General features: G+C 35.2%; 1 protein-coding gene across 5 annotated transcripts in view; it reads right to left on the bottom strand.

The window, feature by feature from the left end:
• The window catches only part of Cdh18 (cadherin 18), a 1,022,663-nt gene extending 1,012,598 nt beyond the window's left edge, over positions 1–10,065 (bottom strand). For 4 of the 5 annotated variants that reach the window (XM_087621794.1, XM_087621802.1, XM_087621796.1 and 1 more), the window contains exons 1-2: positions 10,031–10,065; positions 9,682–9,843 (exon numbers count right to left, since the gene is read on the bottom strand). The gene's annotated coding sequence lies outside the window, so the exon portion shown is untranslated. Of the gene's footprint in view, positions 1–9,681; positions 9,945–10,030 lie in introns of those variants that run through there. The other variant, XM_087621813.1, reaches the window with a different exon arrangement.
• Positions 10,066–17,492: the final 7,427 nt, after the last annotated feature.

Raw genomic sequence — 17,492 nt, 5'->3', positions numbered from 1 at the left:
AGCAATAAATGAATTGCTATAAATAATCAGAAGTATATGTTAAATGTAACTAGACACATCTATTAAACTGTGAATTTGAAAGTGAGCCAGGAGGTATATATTGAAGGATTTTAACTGAGACTGAGATAACAAATAACTATATTATAATATCAAAAATTAAAGTAATTTTTAATAATATGATTATCTAGAAATACTAAAATCTCATAAATATGTGGAGGAATAGCTTTCATTATTTACTTTTGGAAATCTAACTATAGCACAAACTTTAAGGACAAGGTTATAGTTTCTTATGGTAGTAAACCTGAGGAAAACACACAGGCAATCATAATCATAAAAATTTCCCTTTATTAGCTAAAACTTACAAACAAACAAATGCTGTCCAAAAAAAGCTCATAGAACCTTGACTGATGATTCTCCAGATTATGAAGAGCTGGTCACATTTTAGTAACTGCATGGATGAGGAGAAAAACTGTTCCAAACATTTAGTAGTATATTATTTGGCACTAAAAAAGAAATAAGCTATCAAACAATGGAACAATATAAACAATTTGAAATTCATATTACTCTATGAAAAGAGCCATTCAAAGAACATTACACTTACTGGCTTACATGGGTTATAACAATATGAAAGTCTATTAAAGGTGAAGCTATGAACAAAATAATAAAATGGCAGAATTACTTCAGGAAGAACTGTGTAAGCATAGACATGTCAGGCTAAGGACAGCAAAAGGCAATAAAAAGTATGCATGAAATATTATTTTGGCAGATACCTGACACTGTGAGTGGATAAAGCCTATCAAACACATGATGTGAAGGACATATCTTAAGAAAACCGAAAGAATATAAAAAACATAATGGTCCAATTGCTTGGGTGCATTTCTTGAGCTGTCACTTAGAGTATTGGCCACACCAGACAAGATGTTCATAACAGAAAATCAGTATAAATAGTGATATAAAGTGAGGATAAGAGAACATTAGAAAATACTATTATTTAGTCTTCTCTCTCTCTCTCTCTCTCTCTCTCTCTCTCTCTCTCTCTCTCTCTCTCTTCCTCCTCCTCCTTCTCTCTTTCCTCTTTGGAAGGCTGGGGTGGGGGAAGGAAAGGGTTTATTAAGCTTGCACTTCCACTTTTCTGTTCATCACCATAGTAACTCAAGACAGGAACTCAAACAGGACAGGAACTTGGAGGCAAGAGCTAATGCAGAAGCCAGGGAGGAATACTGCTTACTGGCTTGTTCACACAGGTTTCTTATAGAGCTCAGGACACTAGCTGAGAGATGGCACCATCCACTGATCACTAATTGAGAAATTCCCTTACAGATGGATCTTATAGAGGCATTTACTCAACTGAGGATCTTTTCACTTTGATGACTCTAGCTTGTGTCAAGTTGACACAAAACCAACCAGTATAACAACCATTATACCCTCTGACTATCTTATTAAATGTTAGTTTTAGACACACACAATATATATATATATATATATATATATATATATATATATATATATATATATATAAAGATAGACAGATATAGATATATCTGAATGTTTTGCCTCATGTATGTATGTATGTATGTATGTATGTATGTATGTATGTATGTACAACACATGAAAGCTAGAAAAGGCCAGACCAGGGCAGGATGTCAAATGCCCTAAACTGTAGTTGGCTACAATTGTGAACCACTATGTAGAAACCTGGGTCTTCTGAAAAGCAATAAGTACTTTTTTATTATTATTAAGTATCTTTAAATCTTTTTATAGTACAACCATTATCCTCTCTCAAAAGTTCCTCATCCCATTCCACCTCCCATATCTTCAAGAGGATGCTGTGTCTCCCCTTTCCCCCTCTACCACCACTAACTCATTCTGCCAGGCTTCGCCAGTTCCTGGGCTTAAGTCTATAGACTTTTAAGTGCATCTGCTCTCACTGAGACCAGACATGTCAGTCCTCTGCTGTGTATGTGTTGGCATGAAGGTAAAATGTCCTAAACATGAATCCAGACACTCAGGCTCCAAGATCAAGAACTAATAATAGGGACCTCATGAGACTGCAAAGCTTCTGTAAAGCACTGGATATAATCAATAAGACAAATCATCCACCTACAGATTGGGAAACAAGACTTCAATAACCTCATATCCCATAGAAGGCTAATATTCAAAATACACAAAGAACTCAAGAATCTAACCTCCAAAAAAACCAAACAACCCAATCAAAATATGGGATATAGAAAAAACACAGGGAATTAATAACAGAGGAATCTCAAATGATTGAGAAGCACTTAAAGAAATGTTCAAAGTCCTTAATCATCAGGGAAGTGCAAATCAGAATGACCCTGAGATTGCACTTTACACCAGTCTGAATGGCTAAGATCAAAAACTCAAGTGACAGCACATGTTGGCAGGAATGTGGACAAAAAGGAACACTTCTCCATTGCTGATGGTATTGCAAACTTGTACAACGACTCTGGAAATCAATCTGGTGTTTCTTCAAGAAATTTGGAATAGACCTACCTGAAGACCCAGGTATACCACTCTTCGGCATATACCCAAAAGATGCACCACCATGCCATACTGTGTTCCTAGCAGTCTTGTTTGTGATAGCCAGAAGCTGGAAACAAATCAGATGTCTCACAAAAGAAGAATGGATACTGAAAACTTGGTACATTTTCAAAATGGAATACTCTTCATCTATTAAAAACAAGGCCATTATAAGTTTTTGCAGGCAAATGAATAGAACTAGAAAATATCATGCAAAGTGAGGTAACACAGACCTACAAGGACAAGCGTGGTATGTACTCATTAAAATGTGGATATTACTCAAAAAAGGACAGAATACCCAGGATATGGTCCACAGAACTCAAGGTTAATAAGCTGAAGGGTCCAAGTCATGATGCCTCAGTCCCACTTGGGAGGGAGAAGAAAGCAATCATGGAGTTGGGGACAGAGAAAGGTAGAGACATGGATGCAAGAGGGGAGTAGCAGTAGAAAAAGGGACCATGATCAGGTACTGGGGGTAATAGGAGTGAAGCCCTGAGGATCAGCAGAAAAAAACGGAAAGAGTCAAACTTGGGAGGTAGGAGGTTTGGGTACCCTCTAAAATGTACCAGAAACCTGGGTGGTGAGAGACTCTCAAAACTCAAAGGGAGGGACCTTACGTGAAATACTCTTCAGTGGGGAGAGGACACTTGGGGAGAGGGAACTTGTAGAGTCTACCTCTAGTAGAAAGACAGGACATCAAGTGAGGGATGAGGTTGCCATTCCACTGTTAAAAACTGAGCAAGAATGGTTTCTGTCTAAAATGCTGCAGGGGCAAAAATGGAGAACAGCCTAAGAGAAAGGAGGTACAGTAACAGGCCCAACTTGGGATCCCGCTCAAGGGGAAGCTTTAAGACCTGACACTATTACTGATGCTATGGCATGCTTATAGACAGGAGCCTAGCATGGCTGCCCTTGAAGAGCCCCAACGAACAGCTGACTGAGACAGAAGCACATACTTACAAAACAAACAGTGGACTGACTTCGGGCACCCCTGTGGTTTAATTGGGGAAAGCCTGGATGAATTTGAAGGGAGGGCTACCCCACAGAAAGAGGAGCAGTTCAACTAAAACTGCCACACCCCTGAGATCTTTCAGTGAGCCACCGACCATGCAGCATACACTAGGTAGTACTAGGCCCTGACACATACTCTTATTCCTCTTTCCACCTAAAAGGCATTCTAAAATTTACCTTTTACTAAAGCAGCAAGTATATGTAAAATATTCCTGAAGTGCATCTGACATGCTGAAACCAAGAAACCTATTACATACTACCATTTACTTCTGGACAATCTCAACTTTAACAATACGAACCAACCAGAGCTTCCAGGGACTAAACCACTACCCAAAGACTACTCATGGACAGACCCATGGCTCCTACTGCATAGGTAGCAGAGGATGGCCTTGTTGGGCAACAATAGGAGAAAAAGCCCTTGGTCTTACCAAGGCTGGACGCCTCATTATAGCAGAATGTCAGGGAGGGGAGGCAGGAAAGGCGGTTAATACCCTTATAGCGGAAAGGGAAAGGAATGGGATAGGGGCCTTATGGATGGGAAACTAGGAAAGAGAATTACATTTCAAATATAAATAAAAATATCCAATAAAAATATATTTACAAAAGTGAGAATTGGAACTTTCTTCCTATGGTTTGCACTGATACATTTGAAAATCATGTGATAACACTTAAATGTACCTTAACCAGATTGTGATTACTAAAAAGAGTATCATACTCAAATTCATTATCTTCTATTAGTCTAAGAAACTCTGTGCCCAAATCCTCTCATTCATATTTCATATTGTGAAGAATAGTATTCAAATATTAACTTGCAAGACTGAAGGAAGAATTCAAATGAGACGAAAACACTTACCAGAGGAACCTCATGTATACATCTAAGGTCATTGACAAAGTTTCATATAAAATGACAAAAGTTGATCGCAGATATACCCGTCTTTGTGTTAAAGTGAAAGTAAATATTGAACACAGAAATAACATTTGTGGAAATTAAAAAAAACGATATAAATCAAATCTCAAGATGGAGAGATTGCTCAGGGGTAAAACTGGCTCCTAATACAGAGGCTGGATTTGATTCTCACCACACACTTGATGGTTCTTAACCATCCCTAACTGTAGCTCATGGTGATCCAATGTCCTCTTCAGTTACCCACGGTGATGGCACTAATATGACACACTGAAACAATTCTTATGAATACATCAAAAATAAAATTTAAAGTGACAAAATGAAAGATAATCTCATAGTACATACAAATCAGTTCATTTAAAAGTGCAACAGTAAAATACAAACACCTCTGCTCATGCAGTGTTATCATTCTCAGTTATTGCATTTCACTTAGTAAGGCACAACCTTCTTACTATGTTTTTATTTCTGATACTATTCTATTATAGAATGTCACCCACATTCCTACTCTGCAAACTAGAAGGCTAGCTGAGAAGATAAAAGGATATGTTGCACAGCATGTAACATGAGATTAAATCCCCAACATCTATTTAAAATGCTAGATATCCCAAGTAGAGGCAACTGCTTTAGTAATAGCATCTTTCTTTCCTGTAGTTCAAGAACCATACGAAGACCAAGCTACACATCTACTTCATATGACTGGGGAGTCCTAGGTCCAGCCAGTGTATATTCTTTGGTAGTAGTTTAGAATCTGAGAGTCCAAAAGGTAGCAGGTGGCAGAAGGATTGTAGGAGGGGATAACTGTGATGGGGGCAGTGAGCAGGATATAAATTGAATAAGAGAAAGGATAAAATTAAGTTTAAAAATTGCCAGGTACAGTTGTTCAAGCTTGCCTGTCCAGACCTAGGGATAGGATTCAAAACAAGTTGAACACTGGTGCTTACAGGCTACTAGCTCAGGTCAAGGTTCAATGCAAGAGTTCCTATTAAGAGAACAAGATGGAGAATGATAGACCAAATCAGCTGACACTCTCCTTACATTTCCCATGTATACATTCATCACATATGAATACCCATGTAAGCATACGCTGTGCACACATCAAGACACACATGTTCATATTCTCTCTCTCTCTCTCTCTGTCTCTCTCTCTCTGTCTCTGTCTCTCTCTCCCTCTCCCTCTCTTTCTCTCTCCCCCACACACACAGTCAAAGACAGACACAGACACACATAACTTCACAGATGCACACACACAAACACACACACACACACACACAAACACACATTTTGAAAAGTTTTATTATTTCCATAGTAGGTGACTGAAGACATACTAATACTATACTTCAGCCATATTTTCACTTATTTACAATTGAATTGAAAGCACGAATACATGAATATATTAATCTTTTTGTTATAGGCAAAAATTGACCTACATACAAATTTGAATGCAAATTTTGTACTTTTATTCATGGGATTATATTTGAGTTTAACTCTTATCTTCAATCCTGTGTTTATTTAATATAGCAGATTATGTTGTGGAAAGAAATGTAAAGTTATCAAAACCTTCTTCATACCTTTTGACAATGAATTTTCAGAAGGAGAAACAACATAGCATAGGAGTCATTCATAACTCTGTCAATAAATAACAATATATTGTTTTTATTTTGATAATATCTAATTCAGTGATTATCAATCTTCCTAGTGCTGCAACTTTTAATACACTTAAGACAGTTCCTCATGTGGTGAGACCCAACCACAAAATTATGTTTGTTGTTACATTACTGTAATTTTGCTACTGTTGTGAATCATTATGTATAATTTTTAGAGATGGGAGTTTGTCAAAGGAATAACGACCCAAACCTTGACAATATCTGATCTATATTTAAGATGTCTTGTAACATATTAGGTGGTTCTAATGTTCATCCCTTTTAGTATATATGAGTATACAGATCACTAATATAAGCCTTGCATCAATCCCCAAATAGATTGCGTGTATTTGTCTTATGTAGTGTTGTTGAATATACGAACAAGTTTAACACTACGTTGTCATCTTCAGGGTGCAAGACAGAAGGAAAAAGCAGGTTGCCTGCATGAAAGAAAGGTCATAGTGCATTTCAAAACTGTGTCTGAAAGTGATATGGGCACCAGGACCACTTTTGTCCTATAATCAGCTTTTATATTACGTCTTGTTTATTCCTATGAGAGTTCATAGTCAAAAAAGGGGGAAAAACATGCTTCAGAATTTAAAATGCACTCCCTGCATGCAGATTGACACTAATTCTATCATTTTACTTTCTGTTCTCCTGTACTGTTTTTTAATATAAACAATAGCTAATCCTCTCTCTTAGCTTGATTCTGTTTGCTTTTTCTGAGAGTACAATACTTGAAAAGCAACATCAGTGAGAATCATTGTCTTGAACACAATTATTTGAGAATAATGCCAAAATAAGTTTGTTAGATTCTTTGTGATGGTCCCCCTTAGCATGCAAACTTTAAATTTCACTAAATAACTGTAGCTATTAAAAGTTAAATATTTATATACATTAACAAATTCAAAGAATGAGAAGCAGAGCATATGTTTATTTGGCTTTGGAAATAGACTTTTTACAGACTGTAAAAGTTTCTGTTTTTTTTTTTGGGGGGGTGGCACTAGAAAAATGTCTGAAGCAGTATTTATGCCTTCCAAACAGAACAAATGCAGGGAGAAGGCAGCATCACCTTGTTGTGCTTCACGGATTATAACACGGGGAGAAAGAGCCCCCTAATGGTTCAGAGAGCTACAGAAATAGTGGCAAACATGCTTTCTCAATTTTTCTTTCAGCGTGGTTAAAATAGGTAATCAGGAGAGACATCTGATACTCTGGGAGTTAATGAGAAGGTGAATAAAAGGTCAACTCGACATCTCTCACAAACGCAAAGAGAGAAGAGAAAATGCAGATAAACTGATTGAGTAAACTGCCCACCTCAGGCTCCAAATGACCCTCTAGGTGTCTCACTGCCAGGACACTAGTCTCCCTTGTTCTTGTTTGCAGAGAAAAAAAAATAGAGAATGCAGGAGTGGGGGGCATGCTAATTAAATAACTGGAAATTGAAGTGCTGAATTAATAAGAACTCTCTTGTTCCAATAATTAACTATTTCCTGATAACTTCATGGGACATCAAATATTCTAATAGAAATTGCAAATTTGTAAGATATAATTGAAAAATAAAAGTAATATTGAAAGTGCTGGAAGAACATGTGCACACATGGAAGGTACAGGGGTAAAGATACTATTTCAAAAAGTTTTTAAGAGAAGAATGTGGTTCTTATAGAAACATACTATAAATATTTATTTATACTCATATTACAATTTAAATGAGCACAGGAAAAGATATAATGCAATTGAAAATTAGTCTCTTTTATAGAATCATACAACATAATCAATAAAGAAGTAGGAAAACTGTACTATAAAGTCAGATTTGTACATTGTTGTGAGAAAATTAAGTTTAGATAAACATACGGTATTGTTAAAACGTATAAATCATTTAGTTGTAACTAAGTTATGTCTTTTTAGAAGATAAATCAAATAATTCACATAAGATGAAATAATACTACTGACAATTTTTGATGTACTCCCCAGAAAGCCTAATTGACACAGGTTGATGACAGCAGTAATGGATATAGCAAATTTAAAAACAAGCACTAAGATTCTGCTAAAGATAACCCTATTGCATCAATAATAGTATGTGCTAGCAAGACTTCAGTTCCCGTTTGGTAATAGATTCTCAATCATAATATTCAAAAGAAAACATACATTTTTATTAAGTGACTCAATTTCAAATTACTAACAATATCCCATAGCAACACGATATAAATATAGAGTTAGAGATAGAGAGATAGAGTGATAGAGTTACGTAGCTCTGCCAACCTATATTTTATGTAATTTCTATTCCCATTATTATTATTCTCTTGTGGTATTGTCCTGATCAATAGCACTACCCAAGCATCTAAATGTATAACTGAAAGACAATGTGAAAATGGGAAAAGATAATGAAGAAATATGTTTTGCATATGTGATTTTTAAAATAAATCTAAATTGTGATTAAAAAGCACAAATATTACAGTCAGACTATGTGACGTTCTTCACTTCAAAAATTTTATTCCCAAGAGGCTCAGAAATCTTATAACTATTTTAAAAATGGAATAGCATACTAAAAAGTTTTGATCCCATAACATATAGTGGTATATTCTCTGATAAAAGGATCAAGCTAGGGAACCTCACTCCAAAGGACAGAAAAACTCTTACCGTATGTTAGCTGCTCATTGATCTGAGAGTAAACACCCTTACACATTAATATCACAAATCATTTTACTTCCCACAAGCAAGAAATGAACCCCTTTCATCCCTCTGTTATCTCTTTGCAGTTAATATTTTGACCCACACCCTAAGGTCAGTCATCTCTCTCAGACTGCATTGCTCCAGCCATTATGCCTGTTCCATTCCAACAATTTCTTGAGAATTCAACTTGTAAAACCCTGCTCCCAGAAGAACATTTCATATTGGAAAGACCGCATGTTTTCACAGGCCCTTTGCCTGCACAAACCATCTCTGACACTTTAAATATTAATGGATAGGACTGCAGCTGAGCAGCGAGTCCAGAATGTCTAAGCTTCTCAGGATTCAAATTTCCTTCCCTTGTACAGGACTCTTTCAAGAACAAACACAACATAAATAGCCATAATAATAGGGCAGTCTAATGTCACATCGTTGGGACATAGCTTGCTTACTCTGAAAAGTTAAAGCTGAACTAAGAAGATAGATTTCAGAGAGAATTACCAAATGAAAAACAGATAGTAGCTTCTCTATCTGCATCAAATTGAAACTTACGGTTCAGTCAGTAGCAGTCTTTCTCATTATGTTATAGAAGTTACTTAACAGCAAAAAAAGAATATTACTGAACATGTTTTAATCCTGGCACAAGAATGTCCTTACGATTTTAAAGAAGGATTTGGCTGAATTCTTGTGTATATGTGGAGAGTGCACTGCATAAACATGTGATGATTTTATCAAAAAGTGCATGCACTTGTGGAAAACCTGGAAATATATTCATTAAAACATATGCCATTTTACTTTACAGATTTGACTCTGATGCTCTACTGCAAATTCAGTTTTCAAAGCAAGCTTAGCTACTATGCATCATACTGTGGCTGTCTAAAAGGAAGCACATGGAAAAAATGGTAATAATTTCCTTACCTGGAGCATGCAACTGTTCTCTTTGCAATGTAGAAATGAAGAGGTGCTGGGTTAGGGCTTGATTTTTGTTTTCTCTTGAAATCTGCTTTAATGCTGCACGAGTGTGTTGAGCTATTCCAAGGTGAAGTCTGTTATTTCTCGCTGGCTCTCAGAGCTGACATCCTTTTGTAAAAGAAAAAGCAGTCAGTAAGTTGTTGACTGAGGCAGCTGGGAAGCAGGATTATCCGGCACCAGCAGCAACAGAGCAATTCTCTCTCTCTCTCTCTCTCTCTCTCTCTCTCTCTCTCTCTCTCTCTCTCTCTCTCTCTCTCTCTCCCCCTCTCTCTCTGTCTCTCTCCCTGATGCTCACTCAGCTCTAAGTCTTAGCTCCTGCTGCTGCTGTGTAATCAATCTAGCCTGTCTGAAGCTAATAGTCCCCTATTTAACCAGCCAATCAATAGCAAGGATCCCAATGCTAGTCCCAGGAGCCTTTTCCAAGTGTGGTACAAACAATAAGAGTTTTGCCAGCAGTTTAGCCAAGTATTTTTCATTATTTTATCTCCCTTAGCAATAGGATTTGAGAGAACAGAGGCTCAAAGCAAGCTTAGTGTTATTACAGATTTTTGCATTTAAAACTTTAACCCTTTCTTTCCAACTGATAGAAATTTAATATTATGCATATTCACCATTTCTTTCATTATTTGAGACATGTTGCAGAATATCAATGAGTAAATACAATCTTTTGAACTCCAATATATACAATCAGTAGCACAGCTGCCTACAGTGGAATCTGCTTTGGGCTAGAAACAACAATGCCTCCAGCAACCTATGTCTTAGATCAGTTAAAGAACACCCAGTATTTTGAATGATGTGAGTTATCCATTTTGTTCTTGAAAAACCATGATCAATATTTTTGTTTCTCATAAAAATGACAGATGATATTTGTAGATATTTTTGAAACAAGAGATGAGTCAGATGGCAGTGTATAAAATATTTTTGAGAGCATAAATCTACAAATAGATCTCAGAGGGAATCAAATAGAACATCTCACACATAGCTCAAACCTTCAAGGTTAAGAAGATTTTCTTCTTAAAGTGACACTTTTCTTGCTCAGCGGCTGTGACTGGCCATAATAAAGAAATACAAAATAAGCCTTGGGAGAACAGACTGTGCATTCATTTTCCACATGCTGCCAAAAAATGGGAGATCAAAGAAAATAAGGCAAGAGAACATAGACTCATAGTACAACTTTGCAATTCTTTTTCAAGTTCTCATACAAGAGTGACCATTTTCCTCACTGTAATCCTTCTTGATCAACCAGGCCTTTGGTGGACCACAACCACTACACATATGAAAAAAGTGCTATACTATAATTTAGTTCCAACAGGTATTAAATTTCAAACAGTAGTTTCTAACTTCAATGCCAATGAATACAGTTACGGTGTTCAATGCTTGCTACATGTCTTGAAGATTAAGGGAAAAGAGGCCATAAGATATATATATATATATATATATATATATATATATATATATATATATATATATATATATATTCTTTATTAACATACAAATAGTAATGTAGCATCTACTTGAAGAATGGTTTCTAGATTTACTTGACTCAATTCAGAAAATATTAGGCAATTCATTTTTTCCAACATCTGCTTTTACTAACAAGTAATGAACTAGTGTAAGAAGAGTCATCATTATGACCTTGGTAATTTTGGTGTATTTTGCTCTAATTAAGCAGATAGGAACGTATAGGCTTGTGGGTACTAAGGAATTATCAAGTTGTCATATACAAGGGAGAAAGATTTCCTTCATTAAGAAGTAACTTATAGAGCAACAAGTACCTAAGGAAGAGATGATTATGCCTCATAACAGAAGAATAATCTTGTCATACATAGCACAGCATTTTTAAAATAAGAAAAGAGCCATAAATTTCAATAATTCTCCCATTTTTTAGAAAATACTTTACAAGTGGAATAAAATATGATAGGGAAGTAACAACAAAAGAAACAACAGAAGGGGCGAAGAAGTTGTATTGGGGAGGGCATTTAGTGGATGAATGCCAAATATAACACTTATGACAAAGGACAGAAGAACAAAAAAAGAAGGCAAGGATAGAAAGTGTGGAGTAATTTTAATGCTCAGCAAAGAGTGACTGGGTAAATGGCATTATTTTCAAACAATCTTAGCACACAGCTCAATAGGAAACTTGGCAAAGCAAAATGATTTGTTTCACTCACTTGAGGTCCACATGAAAACATACTGTTTACCAGGTGTACCAAATGGCATAACCTCCGACTCTGGGGTATACATGAGCAGAATTGAAATGATATGGAAAAATCTGAAGAAACACTGTAGATGTCTTTGAAACCTTTTATGGACTGTTGACACGTGGAGAATTTCAAATTTCCATGTGCTGATCAGTATCTGAAATAAAGTGGATGATAAATGTCACCTGCACATGTATTTTATGTTTCTTTATCAAAATGTACTTCAATTAAATTATATTTAACTTTATCTTTTTTGTTATTATCCTCATTTTTCTACTCTATTATTAGCTGAATGATAGAAACAAACAACTAATTTTCAATGAGTTTCCTGAAAATTATGTTTCTTTTAAAATCTGATATAGCAGTGGACTGAAATATATTATTCAATGTAAAATGAATGAATAATTACTGTTTAGAGTAATGAGATGATCAGGGTATGATAGTTTGTGAGTTAAATGGTACACAAGGCTTCCAATTGTTACCTAGGAATTTCAGGTTTCAGTGTCACTGGGGAAGGAACCCTGTCTTAATCAACTTTAGTCCTGCAGTGACCAGGCTGGCCCTACTCTAAATGACTATGTATTGTGTAAAACTGTGTAAAGCTTAAGGCTTCCAGCATCTGCATTACATGAAGCAGAATTTGGCTGCAGTTGTATTGCAAATGCAGAGGCATGCTGATTCTGAATCATGTTGTCATTTGTCTCCAGTGCCAAACATGAGGAACTCAGACTTATGCCTAAAGATAAGAAGATATCACCAGATGAACATGTTAAGTATATTGGGAGTATTGAAGCACATAAGTATATTAAAATCATAAAAGAGGTAATGTCCAGCTCCATGCAGAGAACTTGGAACTGAGTTTTCATTTCAACATCTGCACAGAGCAGTTCAACCCTTGTCCCTCTCATTTGGTACTGATGTGAACATACCAAACCCTAACCCCCACACACAATTAAAAATAAAATAAATCTTTTAAAAATAAAACAAGCACATAAGGAAGAGAAGATCTGAGAACTAACTTAACACCTATAGTGATAAAGGAAAAAGAACCAGGTGCAGACTCCATTAGAAGAAAGGTAGCCAGCCAACACTGTGCAGGCAATTGTTGTGCCATTGGCCACACTGGCTTGTTGTCTCACCATTCAGCTTGGGTATGAACATAACCACAGGGAAGGAACTCCTGACTGTCCCCAGGCCTTCAAACCATTATTCACATAGATTGGTAGATCCCACTAAAATTCCTCTTTGTCTCTTTACTGAGTTATTTATCTAGATCTATTCTGTATCTTACTTCTGAGATATGCTGTTCACCCTGTTCAGCATAGGCTTTTCTTAGTCAGGCTTACAGATGAAACAGGCAAGCCTACAACTCTGTTCCAAATGCTACTAGCATCTCAACACTCGATTTTTATAGCTGATCTGATCACCATCAATAACTCTTTGTGTCTTTATCAGCTCACTGCCTCTGCCACCTTAAGGACTGTTTGATGTTTCAATGCTATTCAACATTTTTGAAGTCTTGGTAACAAATAGATTTATTCATATATATGTATAATATATATATATATATATATATATGTGTGTGTGTGTGTGTCTGTGTGTGTGAATTTAGAAATATATATCTCAGAATTTAAACAATTATATCAAGTATAGTTTAATTTTTTTGATGTTTGAGTGTTAATATTAGTAATGACCACTGCAGTAAAATATTAACATAATATGCTAAGTCATAAAAATTGTTTCAGATCCACTCTAGAGATTTCATAGAATAGATTTCAAGTGAAATACACTTTAGTAATGCAGAAACATGCATATGAAGAAATTAAAATTGCAGGCCCATAGAAGAAAGAACATTTGATACTTTTACATACTTCTAAGGGTAAGGGTCTCCAAATCAATGAGATAAACAGCTATGTGAAAGAATTAAAGAGTGTAATTACATTGAAATTCATTACATGCCAGTCTGCTCCTTTTTATCAGATACTTAGTTTTCTCAATAAATAATTTAAAAATAGACAAAGAATATGCTCAAAGACAACTGATTGGAGTTAAAGACTAAAACTTACACTCTTGCTTAGTGTAGACACTGAGGAAGGACGAGAAAATAAGAGGGAACAGGAACTTTATATTTTCTCTATTAGAAATAAAAGGTAGCTAGCTCATTAACAGGAATGTGAGAACAACTCTGTGGTAGTTTGAAGAATAAAGGCCCTCAAAACTTCCTTGTTGTAATGTTTAATTACTAGAAAATGGCACTTTGAAAGGATTAGAAGGATTAGTAGGTATGACCTTGTTGAAGGAAGTATGTCACTGGGGGTGGCTCTTGAGATTTGAAAACTTCCTTCTCAGCTATGTCTCCACATGCTCCTGGCTATAGATCAGGATGTTGCTCTCAATCACTGCTCCAGTGCTTATCTGAAAACTGTCATGCTTCTCATCCTGCTATCTTCATCTCATGCTGTGAAATTGTAAGCGAGCCTTCCAACTCAATGCTTTCTTTCATAAGTGTGGTCCTAGTCATAATGTTTCTTTAAAGCAATAGAACAGTGATTAAGACAAAGTACTGCAGGGATTTCAGGTATACAAGTCCAAACTCCATTAATCAGAATTAGTTTTTCTGCTTGTTCATTTTAGTACTTATCCTCGGCTGGTCATCCTTATCAGAAAACATGGTTTCTTTTCAAAAGATAGATTTAAATTCAGATAACCCTTTCAGTTTTTCATTACATGGAAATACTGTCTAGTTCTATACACCAATATACTATTATGATTCCCTATCTACCAAAAGATACAGGTAGGTCTAGATAGTACCGGTGAAGTGGAAGGTTGCAGAAGGGATTTCTTATTATTTGTAAGCCTGCCTGAGCTCAGTTTTCACAAGTGATGTAGCATACTTAAGACCCAATGCCAATATTCTTCATAAGTGTTAATATTCAGGGATAAGAAGCTTATATAATAATATAATTTAGATATTGATTTGGGGATTGTACCAGTTCACTCATTTTTGTCAATTCATGACAAGCTAGTGTCTTCTAGGTAAAGTAAACTCAATTGAAAAAAAATCAGCTCGGGTTTGGCCTCTATGTAATTCTCTGTACATTCTCTTGAATAATGATTAATGTACAAGAACCTACCTCAATGTGGGCAGTGCTATCCCTGGACAGTTGTTACCAGGAAGCAACTGAGCAAGCCATGGAGACCAAGTCAGGTTAATAAACAGCACTCTTCCACAGCCTTGACTTTAGTTCCTGCCTCTGGATTTCTAACATGAGTTCCTACCATAACTTCTCTTCATGTAAAGTTAACCCTTTACCATGATGCTTTGATATTTTTCTCTTATTACAACCATAGAAAGCAAATTACGGTTGGTTTATTTTTTTGTTGTTGTTGCTGGGTTTTCTTTCTCTTTCTCTTTTTCTTTTCTTTTTTTTTTTTTTTGGAGCACGTACAAAAATTAAAATCAATGGCTTTGGTTCTACAAAAGTAGCAGAAATGGGAATGCTACAAATCTGTAATCCCAACATCGCTTACCCAATGGACAAATAATTGTAAGTGAAAAAGCTGATCACAAAATGGTTTTAGAAATTTCAAGTTTGTTGATAGTGTACAACTTGCAGCAAAGTGTTGAAAGGTAAATTTCATTTGATTCATTTAAAAATTCCTACTACAGTCAAAATAATGATTGCAAAACCATTAGCCCTATGACAAGTAGACATTCATGCACTACTAGAATCGCTTATATGCAGCCTATGCTGCAGCCAGTGCTGAGAAAGAAACTATTTTCAATGTTTAAATATCTGTCCCTTGATTTCTGATATTTCTTTAAAGAGAAACTTTATTTTTAAGTCTTCTGTAAAAACGTCTCTATATTTCTGCACTTTTGCATGTTCCATCCTTAAATCAAGTGTCTGTCAGAAGATTAAGTTGTGTGACCTTTCCTAACTCAACAATTATATTATCTTTATATGAGAAAGAGATGTTGAAAATATCAATAATCACAGAAAACATAAATTGGTAAAAAACAGAAAATCTTCAAACAGGGCAGACAGTAGGTTTGAACTGATTTTATATTGCTTCATTTTTACTTGCCTGTTTAAAGAAGGCACATAATACTGAACTTTAAAACACAGTGCAAAAAGAAGTTGATTTTAATTTCAGAATTGCAAAATTACCATATTTAAATGCTCAGGTTCAGAAAAAAAGGGAAAACAAATTTAAAAAGTAGTAATAGATGTAAAAAAAAAAACTCAGAGTACTATAGTCCATTAAAATAAAATAAAAAAACAGTTAAAGTTAAAACCAGACTATGCTCAAGAGACAGATAGCAGATCTAATAACAAGTAAGTAAGCCAAGTTCCCTGAAGCCCTAAAAATAATAGAAGACATGAGCAACATACATCTAGAAACATGCAAATATGAAGAAGTAGTAAAAAATTCATAATATCGATCTTAGGAATAAAGATGCAGAGGCTCTGGTAGATCAATCATATAAATAAATAGCAGATAATACAAGAAAAATTAGAGAATGAAATACAGTACAATAATTTAATAAAGGGAAATGTGAAGCATGGTCCAAGAGAAAAAAGCACAATGTGCATAACATAAAGTCTTTTAAAATATACTAAATATAACTTTCTTTCATTTTTCCAAATTCGATGAAATACATGGGCATAAACCTCAAGCTTGACTTCAATATAAGTATACAACTTGACAGTCCAGGGAATCTGATCAAGATAAAGGCTTTAGAAAAAAGACAAGTAGAATAAAGAAGGCAATGCAGAATTGAGTAGAACAAATGAATTCAATGATTAAAAAATAAGAAAAAAATTAATGCAGTAATAATTTGTCATTAATAAAGTCATCAAACTTGGCAAGAACTACATTGACTCAGAAAAAGATATAGAATACATAAAAAAAAATCAAAGTTTTCCTAATGAAAATGAGAACTAAGGTAAATAAGCAGAGGGTATTGAATGACTTCTTCCTAGAAACTCAGAGTCTACCTAGGTCATAGGGCAAGGAGAAGTTATGGAATATAAATATGATTTATAAAGTAATTGGATATGGCATAATATATAAACACCAAATCTACACAATCATTGAGTCCAGAAAAGTTACATGCCATTTAAGCAATACCTAGCAAACTTTCTTCATTTTTTAAGACAAGGTTGAGACCAAACCTGAAATGGTTTCTAAAAGGAAGACTAGCAACAGGATGGTTTATATGGATTTTTGTATAAGATTATCTTCAGTATGATATTTGGAAACTGAATAGGGCCTGATCATATATTAAAACCTAACTGAATTTATTTGTAGAAAGTGAAAATGTTTAAATATATAAAAACTGAGCACTATAATACCCCATATTAGTATAATTTTTTTAAATAAAGGTATTACATATTCAATTCCTGCATAATAAAGAATGTAGGGCTGGAGAAATGGCTCAGTGGTTAAGAGCACTGATTGCTCTTCCAGAGGTCCTGAGTTCAATTCCCAGCATCCACATGGTGGCTTACAACCATTTGTAATTGGATTTGATGCTGTCTAATGGTTTGT

This window comes from Rattus norvegicus, chromosome 2 (genome assembly GCF_021556685.1).
Source record: "Rattus norvegicus strain SHRSP/BbbUtx chromosome 2, alternate assembly SHRSP_T2T, whole genome shotgun sequence".
In the NCBI taxonomy this organism is placed as follows: Eukaryota; Metazoa; Chordata; class Mammalia; order Rodentia; family Muridae; genus Rattus; species Rattus norvegicus.
Note: the sequence above shows the minus strand (reverse complement) of the source record. Positions and strands in the feature narration are given on the sequence as shown.